We start from the raw sequence: 19,833 nt of genomic DNA on the forward strand, positions 1-19,833 counted from the left end.
TAAACCTGCACTGTTTGATTCGGATTTACTTTCTCAAGTTGTTAAATACAGCATCTCTTTCATCTTTATTCTACATTACTGTTTATTTATCTAATTAATAAACCACCTCCCCTTAAAGGTGACATCATATGAAAACCCCACTTTTCTGGGTTTAAGTGGTATAATCTGTCCCCGGTCCATCTAGCAACCCAGAAAAGGTGAAAAATAAGAACCCAGTAGGTTCGTTTCGGTGTGCCTTTCCCTGCAAACATGTGAGAAATTGAGCCGTTCAGATTTCGCTCCGGTTGTGATGTTCAAAGCGGATTTTATAATAATATTACCGCCGCTTAATCTACACAGTTCCACCTGCTGCGCTCCGCCATTGTTGTTTTTACAAGCGGCAGCGGTGTACATGACGCCATGGCTAAAGTTCATGGACAACATGCAATGTAGTCGCTGTACAGAGTCCAATCCTAGGAAGAGACGGGTGGATTTATTTTATTTTTAGTGGAAATCCCTCAGATACCAGAATAAAAAACCTGCTTGTTTGCGCGAGTCACTTCAAGCCGGAGTGCTTTTTCAACCTGGGACAGCACAAGCAGGATTAGCTTCAAAGTTGTTTTTCAAAAGTGATCGAGACTAAACGAGACAGAACTGACGATGTAAGTAATATTCATCAACACTCTGAATTGACATAAATGTACCATATATATAACATTAGGAGGATAACACATATAATAACGAAGGGAGCTAAGTCAGTCACAGGCTAAATAGAACATTGAGCCAGTGTAAAACTTACTGTATTTAAGTGCAGATGGACACTTGGAGTTTAACTGTATGAATATTAATACATTATGTGCGTTAATATGTTTAGCTGTGGCAAGCTGTTTGATTTGCTAATGTACAGGGCGAACACTGCAGGTTAGTTTCGTTTTGAACTTCTCAAATCATCAGTTCTTAGGTTGAAAAATCATTCCCAGCTTTACTTAATATCATGCTTTCACGTTATGTGTGTAACATTATAACTTCACAATGCCAAGCGCTTAAATCCACGTTATTCCGCTGAGATCTACAGATGTGCAATCCGTGGATTTTAGGCAAACATAAACTCACAACGTGAGCGCTGTTTGCTGGGATGGATTTTTTTGTCGAAACTAACCGCAGAGGAATTCAGGAAATATAATTTAGCCAAATCATTGCCATGGCAGTACTACGAGTTTGTTGACAAGCCAGACGGAAGGGGGCGGGGTTCGTTGTAACTCATTATCATTTAAAGAGACATGCACTAAAACGGGTAGCTGTGAGCAGAGCTGATTTTGACGAGGCAAGACTTTTTTTTTTTCAAACAGCCATTGAGTGTTTTTAAAGAGTAGGTAGCATGAGATCATGAAAATTACATTTCATCCAGTCTGTTCTGTTGCCGTGTTTGAAATTAAGCTGTCTGCCAAGTTGTAAGTCCGAATGTGAATGAATAACAAAGTTATTTGCTTGTTAAAATGGGAGTCGATTCTGAATCACACAAACGAGACGTGGAATAGTTCACCTGCATATCTACGTCACTATACATAGTTCCACTATACCTGTTAGCTCCACCAAATGACAACCTGTAAGTGTGACTATTCATTTTTGTCTTAACTTCAAGAAATATTTTCGTACCTTATGTCTATGTTTGAGTTTGCATGTTCTCCCCGTGCCTCGGGGGTTTCCTACAGGTACTCTGGTTTCCTCCCCTGGTCCAAAGACATGCATGGTAGGTTGATTGGCATCTCTGGAAAAATTGTCCGTAGGGTGTGAGTGCGTGAGTGAATGAGTGAGTGCGTGTGCCCTGCGATGGGTTGGCACTCCATCCAGGGTGTCTCCTGCCTTGATGCCCGATGACTCCTGAGATAGGCACAGGCTCCCCGTGACCCGAGGTAGTTCGGATAAGCAGTAGAAAATGGATGGATGGATGTCTATGTTTTGCTAATTTATATAATGCTACATTAGCATGTACCGTTATTTCTGGGGTGTTTTAGTTTGTTTATCTGGCTATTACCTTCGCATTTTGACACATTTGCCACACGTGCACCTATATAGATATGTTTGGGTGATACTACAATAATTTTTCATAACGTCGACTTTCTGAAATGCTCTATGTACCATGACAACGCACAGTTAAGACAAAATAGTAGTATTACTAACGTATTAACAGTATTTTAAGAAAAATATATATTTAATTTCATTGATGAGCAAAAGCACAACATGCATGTTGTCACACTGGGAGTTTTTATGACAAGAGTTGTCACTTGCCACTGACAAACATCTTGCTCCAGTCGTAGTGGAGTTTGTTGTGGATTAGCGTCTTCTTCCCCGTCAGACTCGGGCTCAAATTGGTTTGGTAAAATCGACGCCATCTCTAGCTACACATATAATATCAATGACATCCAACCACATGTAAACCGCAATACTGTAATGATGGTAGGCGTTCCATTTGCGACAAATGATGAACGCGTTTGCCCAATAACAACAGACTACACCATCTGACCAATCACATGACACAATGTTAGCTAATAGGCGGAGCCTAGACGGATGAATCGCGGAACGAATCATTTGAGAGTCAGTCAAGAAGTAAGGTACGAATAACTACCTATTATTACGACATTATAGTGTTTAAAGACATTGTATGTACAAAAACTTGTTGTTGGACACTCCGATAACCAAAGTAGGGCCTAAAAAAACATATGCTAGGTACTCTTTAAGCACAATATGTTTTAGACATTTCATGAAGACCCTAATAAATCATAGCAACTTGTTGAAAGTGCTCATCTGAGGAAACCTTTAAAGGTGGCACATTAACCATTTGTAAGTTTGTGCCCTACTGGGGGCTCATTATCAGTGTAGGTGTCTAACGTCTGTTCACTTTTTACTCCAAACCATATCAAACGTCATTATAATTGCATCTTTCCTCCACAAACTCCACAGGTGCTTTCAGCCGATCTGAGAGAAACGCGTAAATAAGACAGACACACACAACATGTTACAGCTTTAAACAGTTCCTCTTCCTCTTTGGATGATAATGAGATCTGGATTTAACAGCACCAGAGGTTTACCTACTTCTGTTCTCATTGACGTATGAATCCTTCCTGACACAGTGCTTATGGAGACGTTCAGACAACTGATTTACTGATGCATTGACTTTTGTATAGGAGCCATTTTAAATATGTTCGTAGGGATATATGATTGTTTTATCACTTTGTTTTGATTTATTTTCTCACTGCTTAAAATTAGAAACGGTTCGATTTGAATACACTTCAACGTTGTATATAGTTTCTGTCACAGGATTGTGTCACCCCGGTGTTTTGTGTCAGAACATAGTGTTTGGATCTTGACACCTCTGTTTGCTTTTCATTCCCGCTGTTGGGATCTGAACACCTATGCTTGTGTCTGTGTGAGCGCATCCGTCAGCCTTTCATCATGTGGTGTCTTTGGAGAATGATGTCTGGATTTCTCCACTTGTTGTTTTGCCCTGTGGTTTAAGTTCTGACACCTATGTTCCAAGCCAAATTGCTTCTTTGAGCACACAGACTTTTTTAGAATCTCTGTGCAATGCACTTCTGTGTTAGTGCCTCTGCCCCATTAACTAACTATTAGTAGTTAATCAGCCCCATTTGTCCTCTTCATTCATGTTAATACATTTTTGTAGTATTACTCGACTGATAAAGTTTAGCATGTGCACTATGTACTGCAGATTTATATTTTTTCTTATCAATCCTGGTTCCTCATCATTGACCTCTGACCTTCCTCTCTGTGTACAGATCTGCTGGCAGTTCCCAAGCATCCGTATGCAGCCATGGAGAACTGGGGTCTGAGTGTGTTTGTGGAGCAGAAGATCTTGTTGGATCCTGACGTCTCTTCCTTCTCCTATCAGATGGAGCTCACCATGGTGGTGGTGCACGAGATCTGCCATCAGGTAAAAATACACACATAATAACCATACACGCAACAATAAATTCTGCTGTGTAGTTACACATTATTTTAAAGTCATGATTAGATTGGATGGGTTCACTTTTCTCATCTCATGTTACAGCATTCTTGAATAAAGAGATAGTTCACACAACAATGAAAATTCTGACATGAACAACTCGCCCTCAAGTTGTTCCGAACCTGAATTAATTTATTAGTTTGGTTAAACGCAAAGAAAGATATTTGGATGAATGTTTGTATTGTTCTGTTGAACACAAAAAATATTTTGGAAAATGTACAACAAGACCGGTTGAAAACAAACAACCATTTTAATGGTAGACAATGTTGACCCAGAAATCTCATTTGCCAACATTATTCCAAATATATTTCTCACTGTAAAACCTAATATTGAAATTCACTAAATGTAAATAAGGTCATTTTATTTCATGTAAAAAAAACGTTTAGTTCACTTTTGTTAATCTAATATCTGAATATTAAGCAGAAATCTATTTGAATACGTTTTTATAATTGATCTCCATTGATTAGATAAAGCAATTTGATTAAGAACAGTAGCTTACACTCAGAAATTAATTGTTCAGTTTACTTAATTTAAACAAGTTAATTCAACAAGACTGGTTGAGGGCGATTTCCAATTCCCAACCTGCTTTACGTAAAACTTCATTATGCTAAATGCAATTTAGTGTAATTTGATGTGTTTTTTAGTAAAGATAAAGACTTGTTTATTAATATATCTTTGAGATTTACATTTAGACCTGCTTAGGCTGTGAGAGTTTAAACTACGCCCATGATGTGTAAAAGGCCTCTCAGTCTGATTTGTTTGAAATCATTGGATTTTTCCAGATTATTAGAAACAGATCAAACAAGTAGTCAGGATTCCATGTGTTTTTACTCTAAAAGGATGTTCAACAAATGGAGTTCAACCCCACACATTCATCATCTGCATAAGTTGTAAAGGAACCATTGGATAACTGTCCATGCATGCGGTTTAGTCATTTTTCACCAGCTTTTGTATGCAACCCCTATTTTGCTGAAAACCTTGAATTTTAGTGTCTTTTGTTATGGTGGATTATGTATGAGCTTGTTGGAGATGTAGCTGTGCATTGTTGTTGTTGCTTTGATACGGGGTCAATGAGTGAAAGAGATAAGCAACCCACCAACACAGCTTTTCTCCCTCTTTCTATTTCTATTGTTTTCTCTTTTGTATGGAAGAAAAATCACCAGCTCTCCCATTCCTACGTCTGCAACAGATAATACAGCTCTGTGTGAGCTACCATCAGCATTATGCAGTAAAACGCTTTCACAGGGAGCCATAAAATCATCATATTGTTTGAGACAGTAATAAGGAGTATCTTTTATGCTGCAATTTCTGAGGACAATTCAGATCATGCTGTTCGCATTATACAAAACCTCTGTTTTATGATCAAAAAATAATTGAAAGGAGGGAACGATGGAAAATAATATTGACCACTGACACCGTTTACAGAAAAATGAAATTGTGCAGAGCTGTATTTACTCTAGTGTTTACACATCAAACATGCACAGCTGTGATAATTATAAGCACTTTGTTTGTAGTTATTATTTGACTTTGACTTTTTTGATCAGTGAATCTTTGTGCTGTACACTGTTGAGCGGAGCATCAGAGTGGGTGGGGCTTAAACTCGTCTGACATATTGATTGGCTCCTTCGTTGAGAATGCATTAGATCAGCACTCATCCAGGTCTTATTATAGTGTATATTAAAAGGCCTGCCTTTAAACCAATGATCATGTTTGTTCTGTTACTATGTAGTGTTATTTTATAGGTTTATTCATCATTTCCTAAGGCCATTAGTCCACCTCTCTCTCCATAGGCACTACCTCCCATTCTCTCCATTCTACATAATTCTAATATCAAAAAGTTATTGGAGAAACTTAACTCAAGGAAAAATTTAAATATAGCCAAATAAACTGAAGTCGGTTTAAAGCAGTTAAATTATAAAAATAAACAAGAACTAAATTAAATTAATTTTATATAGCAGCATTAAAAATAAACCAATAAATTATAAAAGGACAAAAGCATACCAGAATGGCTAAAACTTTAAATAAAAAATACAAAATCACAAAATCTAATTATAAAGGCTTATTTCAAATATTAATGAAACTCAAATCAAAACTATAATAACTCTGCTGTAGGCTGTTATTAAATTTGCCCCCAGTCAGTGATGTAGTTAAAATGTCACACTCGCTCAATAACAATTATTTTCTCATTTCAGATTCTCAGAATAAAATTATCGGCCATCTGAAAAGTCCTTCATATGCAGTTTTCAGCCGGTAACGTGAGGCTAATGTTGAGTTTATGTTCTCACAGATTGTCTTGCGAGACATCCGAGCTCTTTCTGTGTGAGGTTTTCTCAAATATGTGGCGGAAAAAAATGCAGTTGCATGTTTAATATGATTTAAACAGTGAATATGAGGATTAATAAAGAGTGTGTCAGTGGAGAGGAGAAGAGTCTAGTGTTAATCACTCGTGTCTGGCTCATTTATAAAGATAGAAATGAGTCAATGATTGAATCGATGCTTTTCATTTATAACAAAGTGGTTTTAAATTCTCTTTTTGGAGGTTCAGGGCAATGTCCAATTCTAGTTCAGTGGAGTTTGTTGCGGTTTGCAAATCTGTAGCAGTACTCAAAATTATTGATTTATCTGTACATTCATCTTTATCAATGCACTTTTGGTGCAATGTGGGATTTGTCTTAACTTCGAATAATACTTGGAAAAACGTAAGTGTTTTTGTAGCTCCAATTCTAAGATGTGTGCATGAACAGGGCTACTTTTAGATCCGAGGCTTTCAGACTGTGGCAAACCCCTTTATACCCCAGTCACATACTTCATGCTTTTAAGTTCAAGCATTTAATTTCAAGACTTTTTGGTAGAGGCATTCATGTTGTTGTTATTCTACAGTTGTGAGTCATGTCAATTTCCATCTTCTTAAAGGAACACTTCACCTAAAAATGTAAATTCTGACATAATTTACGTTGTTCAAAATTTGTATAAATGACTTTGTTCTGATGAACAAAGAGAAAGATATTTGGAAGAATGCATGTGTAACAGTGTTCAAAGTGAGGAAGCAAGGAAGCAAGAAGGATGCGGGAACCGGCGAACGTTAAACCAACTTTTTAATAAAATAAACAAACAACAAAACGAAAGTTAAGTGCCTTCAGCTCCCTCACGGTCGACTGCCGGCCACACAAACATAATAAAAAATAACATAAAATTCAGGCCTGGTTCTCTCTCGTCCTTCACTGCTGTAGGAAATGTAGGAAAGCAAACTATTCTTGGGTACTTTTGACTATCATTGGAATTTTTTCTACTATGGTGGCCAAGAACTGTTTGGCTACAAGCATTGTAGTGTTCATCAGAACAAAGAAATGTATACACATTTGAAACAACTCAAGGGTGAGTAAATGATGACAGAGCTTTTATTTTGGGTTGAGCTGTCCCTTTAAAGCAATTCTCAACCGCTTTGAAAAGTTGTATACCTTGTGATAGTTCACCTTAAAGAACTTAAACATTGTTGACTAATTCTTAGTTGAGCTTTGCAAGATGCATATGACTTAATTGAACACTAAGATTTGTATGGCTTTAGCTGAACAACAAGATTTGTCCCAAGTTATCCTTCTGTCACGTATGCATTTTGGTACTAACATGCTTTCGAAGACATTTACTATGCCACTGGAGTCATCTCGTTTACTTTTTTGGTCTGATTAAAAGCGAACTGAAGTGAATGTAAATTGCCTTAATGTGTCTGAATAACGTATGAATATTCCATTAGACTGTTTAAGAGCCTCATGTTGCTGTCAGATACTGCTGATAGTGCTGACTGCTACAGAGCTCCAGCTCCCACTGGAACTGAATTTGCTTTGAAATACCCATAACCCTGCTTAACCCACTGTCATCTGCGCACAATGGCAGGAGTCCAAGAGTTTGGACACTTTCTAAATTCCAGATGGGGCGTTCCATAATCGAAAACCTTTTTCTCCGGTTTTGACTGTTCATTTTACAGTGTCCTTGGCCGAATGCCGGGGTATGAACACTGTGTGAAATACGATTTTTTTAATCTAATTTCACAGTTGAAGGTAATTGATTGTTTGGGCTTCTATTAATCAAAGTTTAGAAGCTCGGCCTGCTTCTCAATGTTCCGTGAAGCCTTTTGTGAGCAATTTTTCTTATTTGGAGCAAAGTACAGTTTTTGTAAGATGTCTTTGCTTCTGCTTTACAGGGTGCCATCAATTTTTCATATCCCAAATATGTTTTATTTTGGAACAGATTTAGTCCATCTTGTCATACCTGACACAGTGCAATATTTATATGGTTTATAGCTCTACATTATTGTCATTGTCAAACAGGCAAATATTGTAAAATTGTTCAGTTAGTCGGCTTTTAATTTACAATACAGACACATGTCTTTAGCTTTCTCTCTTCTATTTTGCGAGTCCATATACCTTTATATCTCTATAATGGTCAATCTTGTTCTCTGTTGGTGATTGTTTGTTCATTTTTCTCTTGTCTAGTGGTTTGGAGATCTAGTAACACCAGTTTGGTGTGAGGACGTTTGGCTAAAGGAGGGATTTGCTCACTACTTTGAGTACATTGGGACTGACTTCCTCTTTCCAAAATGGAACATGGTAAGATGTTTTGCAATTTCTAGTCATTTAAATTGCCACTGTGATTCATTAATAATGTTTCATGAATTATCCACTGAGTGTAAAATGTAAAAAAATGGTAAAGTAGAGTTTTACTTTGTCTGAAAAAAATCTCACTGGCGTTTTGTAGATGCACAAAAGTTGAAGTAAAGTAAAAGCGCAAAAAAGACAACATTAATACAACAAGTTAAACAAGAAATTGCTTCTGTAATGTTTAACCATTCAGTCAAAAGAACATTAGCAAAATAAACATAAATGTTTTCCCTGTTGATGAGAAACAGCATTTGATAGGTTAGGTATGTTTTGATGCTGGTTAGTGCTGGTTCAGCTGGTCTATTGCTGGTTTAAACTGGTCATGTGCTGGTCCTTAAACCACCAGCTTAAACCAGCTAAGGACCAGCACGTGACCAGCTTAAACCAGCAAATATCCATCTTAAACCAGCACAAACCAGCATCAAAACATACCTAACCCAGCATATTGTGTTTTTTCATATTGTGCATCAAAACCAAATCTTAAATCTAATTTTCTTTTAATCGAAAATCATTTGGATATTTAGTAAAGATCATGTTCCATGAAGATTTTTTAAATGTTCTACCGTAAATACATTAAAGCTTTATTTTTATGAGTAATATGCGATGCTTGGGACTTAATTTGGTCCACTTTAAAGGCAATTTTCTCAATATTTTTATATTTTTTGCACCCTCAGATTGCAGGTTTTCTGATAGTTGAATCTCGGCCGTATTGTTCTATCCTAACTAACCACACATCAATGGAAAGCTTATATATCAGCTTTCATATGATGTGAAAAATTTGACCCCTAAGATTTCTGGATAAGATACGGTTTTAAAGAACAAATTGGTTGTTGTCAGTTGACTTCATGTAACTAAATAAATCTATAATGGTGATCTCTGTTGGAGTATATAGCTTCATTACAATAGCAGACTGCACACTGTAACAGCATATGTTATGATAAATGATTGTATCTTTATTTCTAACTGCGCATTGTCTACTTATCGCTTATATTCGCAGTAAAATCCACCTTTGAGTATGTTATGAAATGATTCAATGACAAACAGTTCTCGGTCTACAACCGCTTTTGTTTAAGCGTAATGGTGCTAGCTATTAGCATAATGCTATTCTGCTTGAGTGGCCTGTAATGCAGCCGGGTTGAAGAGTGATACACTCAACGCTCGCCCGATAAAATTGAATAAGTATGTAAATTATCCGCAGCAAATCACGACACCGTTCTCTGATGCTTTTTACTGTTGGAGTCATGCTCATTGAATTATGTTTGTGTCTTCTGCTTGTGAACATGAGTCAATAACTAAGTGAGCTAATGTGAGCTTCAATAGCATGTAAATTACGTTGGACGAGTGGTCGTGACTTGAATAAGTCATATAGAAGACAGCAGTGTACACTAAGGACCATGTGCTTTGACAATGGCAGTCGTTCAATGACGTTAAAGGGTTAGTTCACCTTAAAATTAAAATTCCGTTATTTACCCAATTTGAGTTGTTCCAAAATCTGTATAAATGTATTTGTTCTGATGAACACAGAGAAAGAAATATAGAACGCTTATAATTAATTAATTCTGGACTCCATTGACTAACATAGTAGAGAATATTTTGAAGAATGTAGGCCACCAAAACAGTTATGGGGCACTTTTGACTACCATTGTAATTTCTGCTATGGTAGTCAATGGGGTCCAAGAACTGTTTGGTTACAAGAATTCGTCCAAATATCTTTCTCTGTGTTTAACCAAACAAAGAAATGTATACAGATTTGGAACAACTAGAGATTGAGCAATTCAGGACAGAATTTTCATTTTTGGGTGACCGATCCCTTTAACCTCTTGCACTATTTGGGGGATTTTCTGCCTGGATTTGGCCAACCCAAATTGAAAAGCTTCACATTCCTAGATTGCTAGGTTCGTACCATCATAGCTTAGCGGTGGAATCCAATTTACTAAAGAATTTTTGCCAGTTATACAAGTAAACTAATATCTTTAATTAGATAAACATTAATAAAGTTCTTCAAAATTCATTGCTCATATACTGTATGCTTCAACCCACCTCACTGGAGTTCAGAGCTATTTTACAAGGTGGCTAATTCGTATAAATTCATACTAGGTTATTCATTCACGTTTTAGTACGATTTGCTTTTGTGCCTGTGATCTTAGGTTAAGTGGTGGTGTTAGGGGAAGTGCTCCCGTGTTGCTTTTTGTCTAACAATCTTACATTTTTAACATTTACTTAGTACAAATTCATGCGAATTTTACACACGTCTTAAAATATGTACAAATGCACATGCAATCAGGTTGACACGTCGACCGTCCCGTTCCATCCATCTCAGTATTTTTATATCACCAAGCCACCTTGGTCATGGGGCATCAGCCAAGCAGAGAACATCATTTAGAAACGTCATTTCAGAGAGCAATTGGATCTTTCACATCTAATGACCTCTGTTAGAAACACTTCAGCAGCTGCTGATGGGACTATAATCATTTTCCTACCACAATATGGATATTTCACACTTGAGCAAGTAGTCTAAACTGGGACTGGGATATGATATGGAAAGCTGTTTAAGAGGTCATTAAAATGGGTTACAGGTCCTTCAGCCGCTCTTAACATCTGAACTGTTTACTCTTTGTCATGTTCATCATGTTATCCTCACATCTGGTTACCATGGAGACTCTAAAAGAGGCTGGATACCCATCAGGCATTGCTCCAAGGTTACTGATCAGTTTAGTACTGTGGCGTTTTTAGGGAACGTTGACAGGAAGTGATGATATTATGATGATGATAAGCAGGTCTAAGTGTCATTGGATGTAAGCTTCTTGTTGAGTGTACATATAGAGCAGATGGAGACTCTTCTCATGCACTGATTTGAGAGTCCACTTTATGTGACTCGCATAAAATAAACTCTACCTCACCAGCTGTTGAATAGCTCTCTCTCACTTTCTGTCTGTTTCACGTTCTCTGTCGCACTGTATTCACATACAGCCCATTTTTGGTTCATTTAATAAAAGCTTTGTGTGTATGTGTTGAATTGTAATCTAATTCAATCTAGCAAAACAAAAATAAATGTGACATCATGGGCAATTCCATGCAAATTCCATGAAAAGTTTTCCCAATGGTTTGCACAATTCTGATAGCACACATCTGAATATTTTGCGAGGTCCCTTTTAAAGTTATATTTTTATTGCACGATTTTTCACAGTCAAGCTATTGCCGCTTCCAGAATTATCACATCCATAACAGTACATGTTCCTCATAAATAGGTAAATCGGAATTGAAATATAAAAACTGTTACTTGTTCTATGAAGAGTCATCGCTTTTCTATTCGTTGGGTATTATTCTTTCTGGTTTGTGCATTTTAATTCACAGTTATCCTAGAAAGTACGTTGTTGTCTCGAAAAAATAATTGTCTCCTTTCTTGTCACATCCGCAACGCTTGTTTATTTACCTTTTTAAATGAGAAAACTGATATTTGATTAAACTGATATTTTTCTGATGTTTAGAGTCTAAAAAACAATTATAAAAAATAAAACAATATAAACAGATGTTTCAATATTTTGGTAACATACTTTCTCTAAACGTTCATACTGTACTGTATGTCACAACCATAACGCAAAATGTCACATCCATAACACACATTTATTTCCCATTTTAAAATCAAAAACTTTCTGCATAGACTAATATTCTTTATGTTTAGACTATTAAAAAGGGTTCAGTACAATATAACGCATACATTCTCTGAGCGTTTATCACATCCATAACGCAAAATGTCACATCCATAACACACGTTTATTTGCCTTTTTAAAATAAAAAAATTGTGCATAGACAGATTTATTATGTTTAGACTCTATTAACAAGGGTTGAGTACAATATAGTTTATCACATCCATAACGCAAAATGTCACATCCATAATGCTGGATTGGCCACATGTTAACCTGTGAGTAAAATTTAGTCTGGTTTATAAAGTAACCGTACGACAGAAAATGGAATAAGATGCGTCACAAAGTGTTCTCTTTTACAAGACCTGATCAGCATTAGATATCTCAAACTTAAATGATCATTAAAGCTTACCAAATGAGGTCATTGATTTTAAAAAGTCGTTACATCCTCCAAAATGCTTTTTCTGATATTAAATATGAATGAAGAATTATTTTAACAGTCCATTAAGCAATGCAAGTTTCATGTTTATGTGATGTATCTACAAGTTATTGTACCTTAGATGTGATAGCATAGTAAGAAAAGTCACCCTTCATTAGCTGCTGCCATTAGTAACAGAAAGTGGAAGGATGTCAAGGAATAGCTCATTTATTTCAGTGCCATCCAAGAGAAACTTTCATCTAGAAGTAAAACAAAAAGCCACCCAACAACCACAGATCAATTTTAGTATGTTTACTCTCAGATCTCTGTTATTGATTTGTAAGCACTTCTCTCTTTTATCATCATTTTAATGGTCTAGTGTATGTCTCGTGTAATTTCATTTACCTGCTTTTATCAGAACTTCAGAATGTGAGATGGAAAATGATGACGGTAAAAATGAGTAATCAGGTTTCACTTTCTATTGATGTTCAAACAGTAAAATATAAAAATAGGATGTTAAAACGGGTAAATACTAATGCTGCTACTGAGTAAAATCAAGTTTAAAGGTGTACTGTAAATTATGCTTTTACTTTGTTTACTATAGTTTTAGTAACATAAAATTTACATATACAGTTGAAAGAAAAAGTATGTGAACCCTTTGGGCTTACTTGGATTTCTTCATAAATTGGTCATAAAATGTGTTCTGATCTTCATCTAAGTCACAACAATAGAGAAACACAGTCTGCTTAAACTAATACCGCACAAACATTATACGTTTTCATGTTTTTATTGAACACAACATGTAAACATTCATAGTGCAGGGTGGAAAAAGTATGTGAAACCCTAGGCTAATGACTTCTCCAAGAGCTAATTGGAGCCAGGAGTCAGCCAACCTGGGGTCCAATCAATGTGATGATATTGGATATGTTGATTAAAGCTGGCCTGTCCAATAAAAAACACACACCAGTTTTGAGTTTGCTGTTCTGAAGAAGCGTTGTCTGATGTGAACCATGCCTCGCACAAAAGAGCTCTCAGAAGACCTACGATCAAGAATTGTTGACTTACATAAAGCTGTAAAGGGCTACAAAAGTATATCTAAAAGCCTTGATGTCCATGTGTCCACGGTAAGACAGATTGTTTACAAATGGAGAAAGTTCAGCACTGTTGCTACACTCCCTAGGCGTGGTCGTCCTGTAAAGATGACTGCAAGAGCACAGCGCAGAATTCTCAATGAGGTGAAGAAGAATCCTAGAGTGTCAGCTAAACACTTACAGAAATCTCTGGCACATGCTAACATTTTTGTTGACAAATCTACAATAAGGAAAACATTAAACAAGAATGGACTTCATGGGAGGACACCACGGAGGAAGCCACTGCTGTCCAAAAAAAAACATTGCAGCACGTTTAAAGTTTGCAAAAGAGCACCTGGATGTTCCACAGCACTACTGGGCAAACATTCTGTGGACAGATGAAACCAAAATTGAGTTGTTTGGAAAGAACACACAACGCTATGTGTGGAGAACAAAAGGCACAGCACATCAACATCAAAACCTCATCCCAACTGTGAAATATGGTGGAGGGGGCATCATGGTTTGGGGCTGCTTTGCTGCCTCAGGCCCTGGACGGATTACTGTCATAGATGGAAAAATGAATTCCAATGTTTATCAAGACATTTTGCAGGAAAACTTAAGACCATCTGTCCGCCAACTGAAGCTTAACAGAGGATGGACGATGCAACAAGACAACGACCCAAAGCATAGAAGTAAATTAGCAACAGAATGGCTTCAACAGAAGAAAATACGCCTTCTGGAGTGGCCCAGTCAGAGTCCTGACCTCAACCCGATTGAGATGCTGTGACATGACCTCAAGAGAAAGATTCACACCAGACATCCCAAGAATATTGCTGAACTGAAACACTTTTGTAAAGAGGAAGGGTCCAAAATTTCTCCTGACCGTTGTCCAGGTCTGATCTGCAACTATAGGAAACGTTTGGTTGAGGTTATTGCTGCCAAAGGAGGGTCAACCAGTTATTAAACCCAAAGGTTCACATACTTTTTCCACCCTGCACTATGAATGTTTACATGTTGTGTTCAATAAAAGCATGAAAACGTATAATGTTTGTGCGGTATTAGTTTAAGCAGACTGTGTTTCTCTATTGTTGTGACTTAGATGAAGATCAGAACACATTTTATGACCAATTTATGAAGAATTCCAAGTAAGCCCAAAGGGTTCACATACTTTTTCTTTCAACTGTATTTTTGGATTCGTTTTTTGCTTAAGACGAAGTGCCTGGATTATAATATGCTGCTCTGTTGGATAAATGTCTTCTGTAGGATTTTTAATCAAGCTGCCAAAGCTTTAATGAGCGTGAATTATTCATAATAACTCTGAGTATATAGGTGCAATAAAGAATTTTAAGAATCGAATCCAAACTTTTAACGCTTGATTGTTTTCCTGCTGTCTCACGTCTGTACATAACACCATATCAAGTAATAAAATAATACAATCTTAATGTCGTTTTTATTTAAACTCTCATTGTGAATGTGATCAGTCAACACAGAGATTTTGCTGGTGGGCCCATTATAAAGATGTTCTGAATATGAACCTGCAGTGTAATGCTTTCATTTATAATTCATATGATTCACATTCAATCCATTCTCATTTACAGTAACTGACAGACACAATTTTCAAAATGATATGCTTTTGTTGTATTAACGTTATGCTAATTTTAGTTTTGCTAACCTGATATCTTTAGTTATTCTACATTGTAGTTGGATTTATGCCACAATCATGTAACATGGGCTTACATGACCTCTGGTTATGTATATTATATTGCATTTCTGTCAATAGATCCTTCACAAATTTCACACCGGACCTTATTTGTTGTTACTTATATACAAGCCTTCGTCAAATTTCTCCACATGGGTAATACTTGTATTGGGGTAAATATTTACATGCACGTCTCTGTTCGCTCATTTCTCTCACGAGGCTGCATTGAACGTTCATAATATAACTTTGGGTATCATTGTGGGTACAATAACTGCTGCAAATATACTGTATAAACCCTTTAGTGTTCGTCAGCAGGTGTGGGAATTTTACGTTTTTTTAAACATTTAATAATTTTATTTCAAGGAAATATCTCAGTTGTTTTACTTTTACTAAATATAGGCAATGAACGGTTTGAAATCCAACTGAAACTCTTCTCTCATCACCAGGAGAAACAGAGATTTCTGACTGATGTTCTACATGAGGTGATGTTATTGGACGGTTTGGCTAATTCTCATCCAATCTCTCAAGAAGTGTATGAAGCAACAGACATCGACAGGGTGTTTGACTGGATCGCATATAAAAAGGTATAAGCACCTTTTTAATCTGATTTACCATCTTGCAAGTTTAGTCAAACTTTGTTCTACTTTCCTTATGCTTGCTAGGACAATCTGGGGTTTTTCTACATTGTTGTTTACTAATCTAAGTCAAAACATCCCATTTCTGGAGTCTACGGTGTTCTGTAGACACAGCTCACTTCCTTCATTCTGTCTAGAGTTTTTTGCCCATGTCATCAGTCCGGCACAGGTTTGCTTACGAAGTGTTATGAACTCTGTCAGTGTTGTCATCCTGACATTCAGCAGTCTTGCATCATCTCCTCCCACTGTAAACACACTGAAATATCATAACTCTTCACAAGCTACTGTAACAGGGAAGGACTTCACACATATTTTAAGGGGTGGAATGTTAAGAGATGGGGATATTGAATCGGAAGCTGTCTTTCTTTCTTTCTTTCTTTCTTCTTCTATTCCTTTCTTAAATATTCAACATTTTATATAAATATATAGGTCATATATAAGTGACTTGTTAAGGCTTCAGAAGGCACACAAATTGATATGGCAGTATTAAAGTAAATCAAAGTTAAAAGTAAAACAAGCCCATTCGAGCGCTAAATGCAACTTTCCAGATGGAGTACAATTTAAGCTGTTAATTTTTACTGTAGAAAGGTTTTTAGTAGTGGTGGGCATAGATTAATTTTTTTAATCTAGATTAATCTAGATTAATTCCAAGATTAATCTAGATTAATCTAGATTAAAATGGCTCATTTGAATTCTGCCGAAGGCATTCAGAATATGTGTGCTACCCAAATAATGACTAAAAGTAAGTCTTTGAGAACGGGTTTCTCAAGCCAGGTGGCGCATTAGACCAGGGGCTCATCTCCTGTTTCCAAAATGCATCACAAACTGCTTGAGAAAGCTGTTCTACTATGATAATTGGTGATGAAAATTAAATTATGTTCAATAAAATGAACTTGTGTTTACTTCCGCATTAGCTAAGGGATGATTTGCGTTTAGGTGGTACTTGTGACTGGAAGAGCTCCTACAGTACATTTACATTTAGTCATTTAGCAGACGCTTTTATCCAAAGCAATTTACAAAGAGTTAGGGAGCAACAAGCGATATGTCATACAGGAGCCATAATACATTAGATCTCAATAAAAAGTTACTGGTTTCAACTAAAGCTAGACCACTACCTGTTGAGAAAAAGTGTTTTTTTTAAACCAATTCCGCATTGCACAATGTGCAAACAACCTTAGTCTTGTCGATGTTTCTATTGGGAAGCTTCTTAAAAATGAATATTCCCTGAAGCAAACCCGGCGGCTTCATAGCTGCATCCATGTTAGCACGTCACGTTTGATGCGGTAATTTCACAGTAACGTTATGTTGTGTTCAGACCAAACGCGAATGGCGCGTCAAGCGCGAGCGATTTATGTGTTAATGAAAAGAGCCAATAGACCCTGCGCGAATCGCGCGAATGAAGCCCTGGTTATGAGATGATAAGGCTGCTTCTGCTTCCGCGAATGACGCGAATCACGCGAGTTGAAAAATCTCGTTCTCGCCCCGTACAGTGCAGTTAAGGTGGTATACATCCGCGCTAAAATATCAAGGTGAAAGTCATCATAGCTTGCGTAGTATAGACCCAGCTCCCAACCCAATTTTGAGAATAGATTAACGGCGACATTTTTTTTAACGCGCGATAATAGTCTCACTGCGTTAACGGCGTTAACGCCGTTAACGGCCCACCACTAGTTTTTAGACATTTGTTTCAAAATTTGCATTGTACATTACATGCAATACTGTAAACAAAAAAAAAAAATTATAAAAAAAAGATGAATTCATATGAAAAAATTTCAAACCAAAAAAAATCGGTAACACATTACAATAAGGTGCTATTAGTTAACATTAGGGAATGCATTAGCTAACATGAGATAAGGATGAACAATTTAGTTTCCGGCATATATTTATCCTTGTTAATGTAATAACAATTATTGATGTTAGTTCATGGTGTGTGACGTTTGATTTTATAAATGTATTAGTTAATGTTGAAATTAACATGAAGTAACATTAATGAAAGCTGTATTAGTTCGATTAACAATTTCATTGTTAGTTCATTTTTGATAATGCTGTAACTAACTGTCAATATATAGCAAAGTGTTATTAAAATAGTAGAGTGTTACCGTGGTTCTTGGGTTAAAAAGTATGTCATTGATTTTCTTTAAAGAGCTTCATTTACTAATTTACTCTTAAGATAATTTTATGCATTTATTGTCTTCGCAAACTGTTGAAATGAAAGAAGTGGTGGTCTGTAAGTGAACGGAAACCGTTCAGAGTAGACCACTAGGAGAAACAGTCCAGCAGGTATGAGAATCTTTTATTGAATGTGTGTTTATTGTGTGTCTGCAGGGAGCCGCTCTGATCCGTATGCTGGCTAATGTCATGGGACAGCCGCTATTCCAGAGAGGACTCAATGTAAGTCAGTTGCTCTCTTCTCGCTCTGCTTTTTTTCCTTTCTCTTCATGGTCACACAGATGCTTTCACACTGCAGAAATATTTCGCTCACCTAAGGAAGGATTGTTACCTTATGAATATGCTTATAAGGCTCTGTGTAAGAATTATACTTTATAAAAATTGGACCTTTTAAAAGGATAGTGGTGTTATATGTACAGAACTTTTGAATATAGTTTGTTTTTAAAGCTCTGTCCTCATTTAATCCTGAAATGAACATTTTCAGGGATGGAGAATGTCGAGTTTACTTTTTATGATTTTGTCAAAATGGTCAATATTCGATTGCACAGTGTATAGAAGATACTGGATTCACATTTATGATTGCGTCAATGTAAATGAATAAAGAACGAATAGATGTGTCACTGATATTTTTGTTTTAAATGAAACGTATTAATGAAGCTGAAATCCTGAGAAAAAATGAAAGAAGTAGTTCAGACAATATAGTTCCGACCGTGTCGCCCCCTATTTGCGCAAGCCAGCTCGTCTACATTTAAAATGTGAATCGGGCTTTACAACCTTAACGCTTAAAACAAGTTTATCTCAACAAGCGTTAAATTCACACTTATTCTCAGATTCTCAGACCACACATGAGGTTTTGCCACGAGCGTTTGGATAATTATACTCGCTTCTCAGTTTACGTGCATTTCTTATCCTTAGAGCTGTAACAGCTTGTTACCGTGTTAAGTGCCGCCATCACGTTTGGGTTGGAAGCAAACAGTCATACAATTAGTTAAATTTTCATTTTGGAGATACATTTCATATCTGTAATGATCACAATCACAACCATTTCTCTAGTAACCTGCTGCTTATGCTGATGGTTTTGTCAGGCTGTTATAAAAGCAGCTTTGGGTGTGAAGTTCCTCTCATCTGTTGAGACTGTCATCGTTCGGCACAAACAGACTCCCCGCATAGTCGTGAGTCATCATCATTGTGCTCTGGTGAATTGATTCAGGATGATTTGGTAGTGACGTTGCATGAACGTTGCAACAACTAATTCTATTAACCTAGCTGAGGTGGTGATGAGTATTCTTTTTATTTCAGTTTGTTGAAGTTACACATCATTCTTTTGGCATTTAAGTTCACACAACCTTGTAGTTGTTAGAGGATTAAGATGCCTTCTGTGAATACAACACCTTCAACAGACAGACAAATCTTTTCAAGTGACTGCTTTTTAGGGTTGAGATGCTGTTGGTTTTCTGGGTTATTTTTTGAGGGGAAAGGGTTGATGTTGCTATCAGTGGCTGATGATGCCACAATCAGGTCATGTTGTCTGTAAGATAACATT

At 36.7% G+C, this 19,833-nt stretch overlaps 1 pseudogene; it reads left to right on the top strand.

Moving 5' to 3' along the window:
• Positions 1-19,833, top strand: part of LOC130421250 (thyrotropin-releasing hormone-degrading ectoenzyme-like) — an 80,959-nt pseudogene that overhangs the window by 33,784 nt on the left and 27,342 nt on the right.

The sequence above is a fragment of the Triplophysa dalaica genome, chromosome 5 (genome assembly GCF_015846415.1).
Source record: "Triplophysa dalaica isolate WHDGS20190420 chromosome 5, ASM1584641v1, whole genome shotgun sequence".
Lineage (NCBI taxonomy): Eukaryota > Metazoa > Chordata > Actinopteri > Cypriniformes > Nemacheilidae > Triplophysa > Triplophysa dalaica.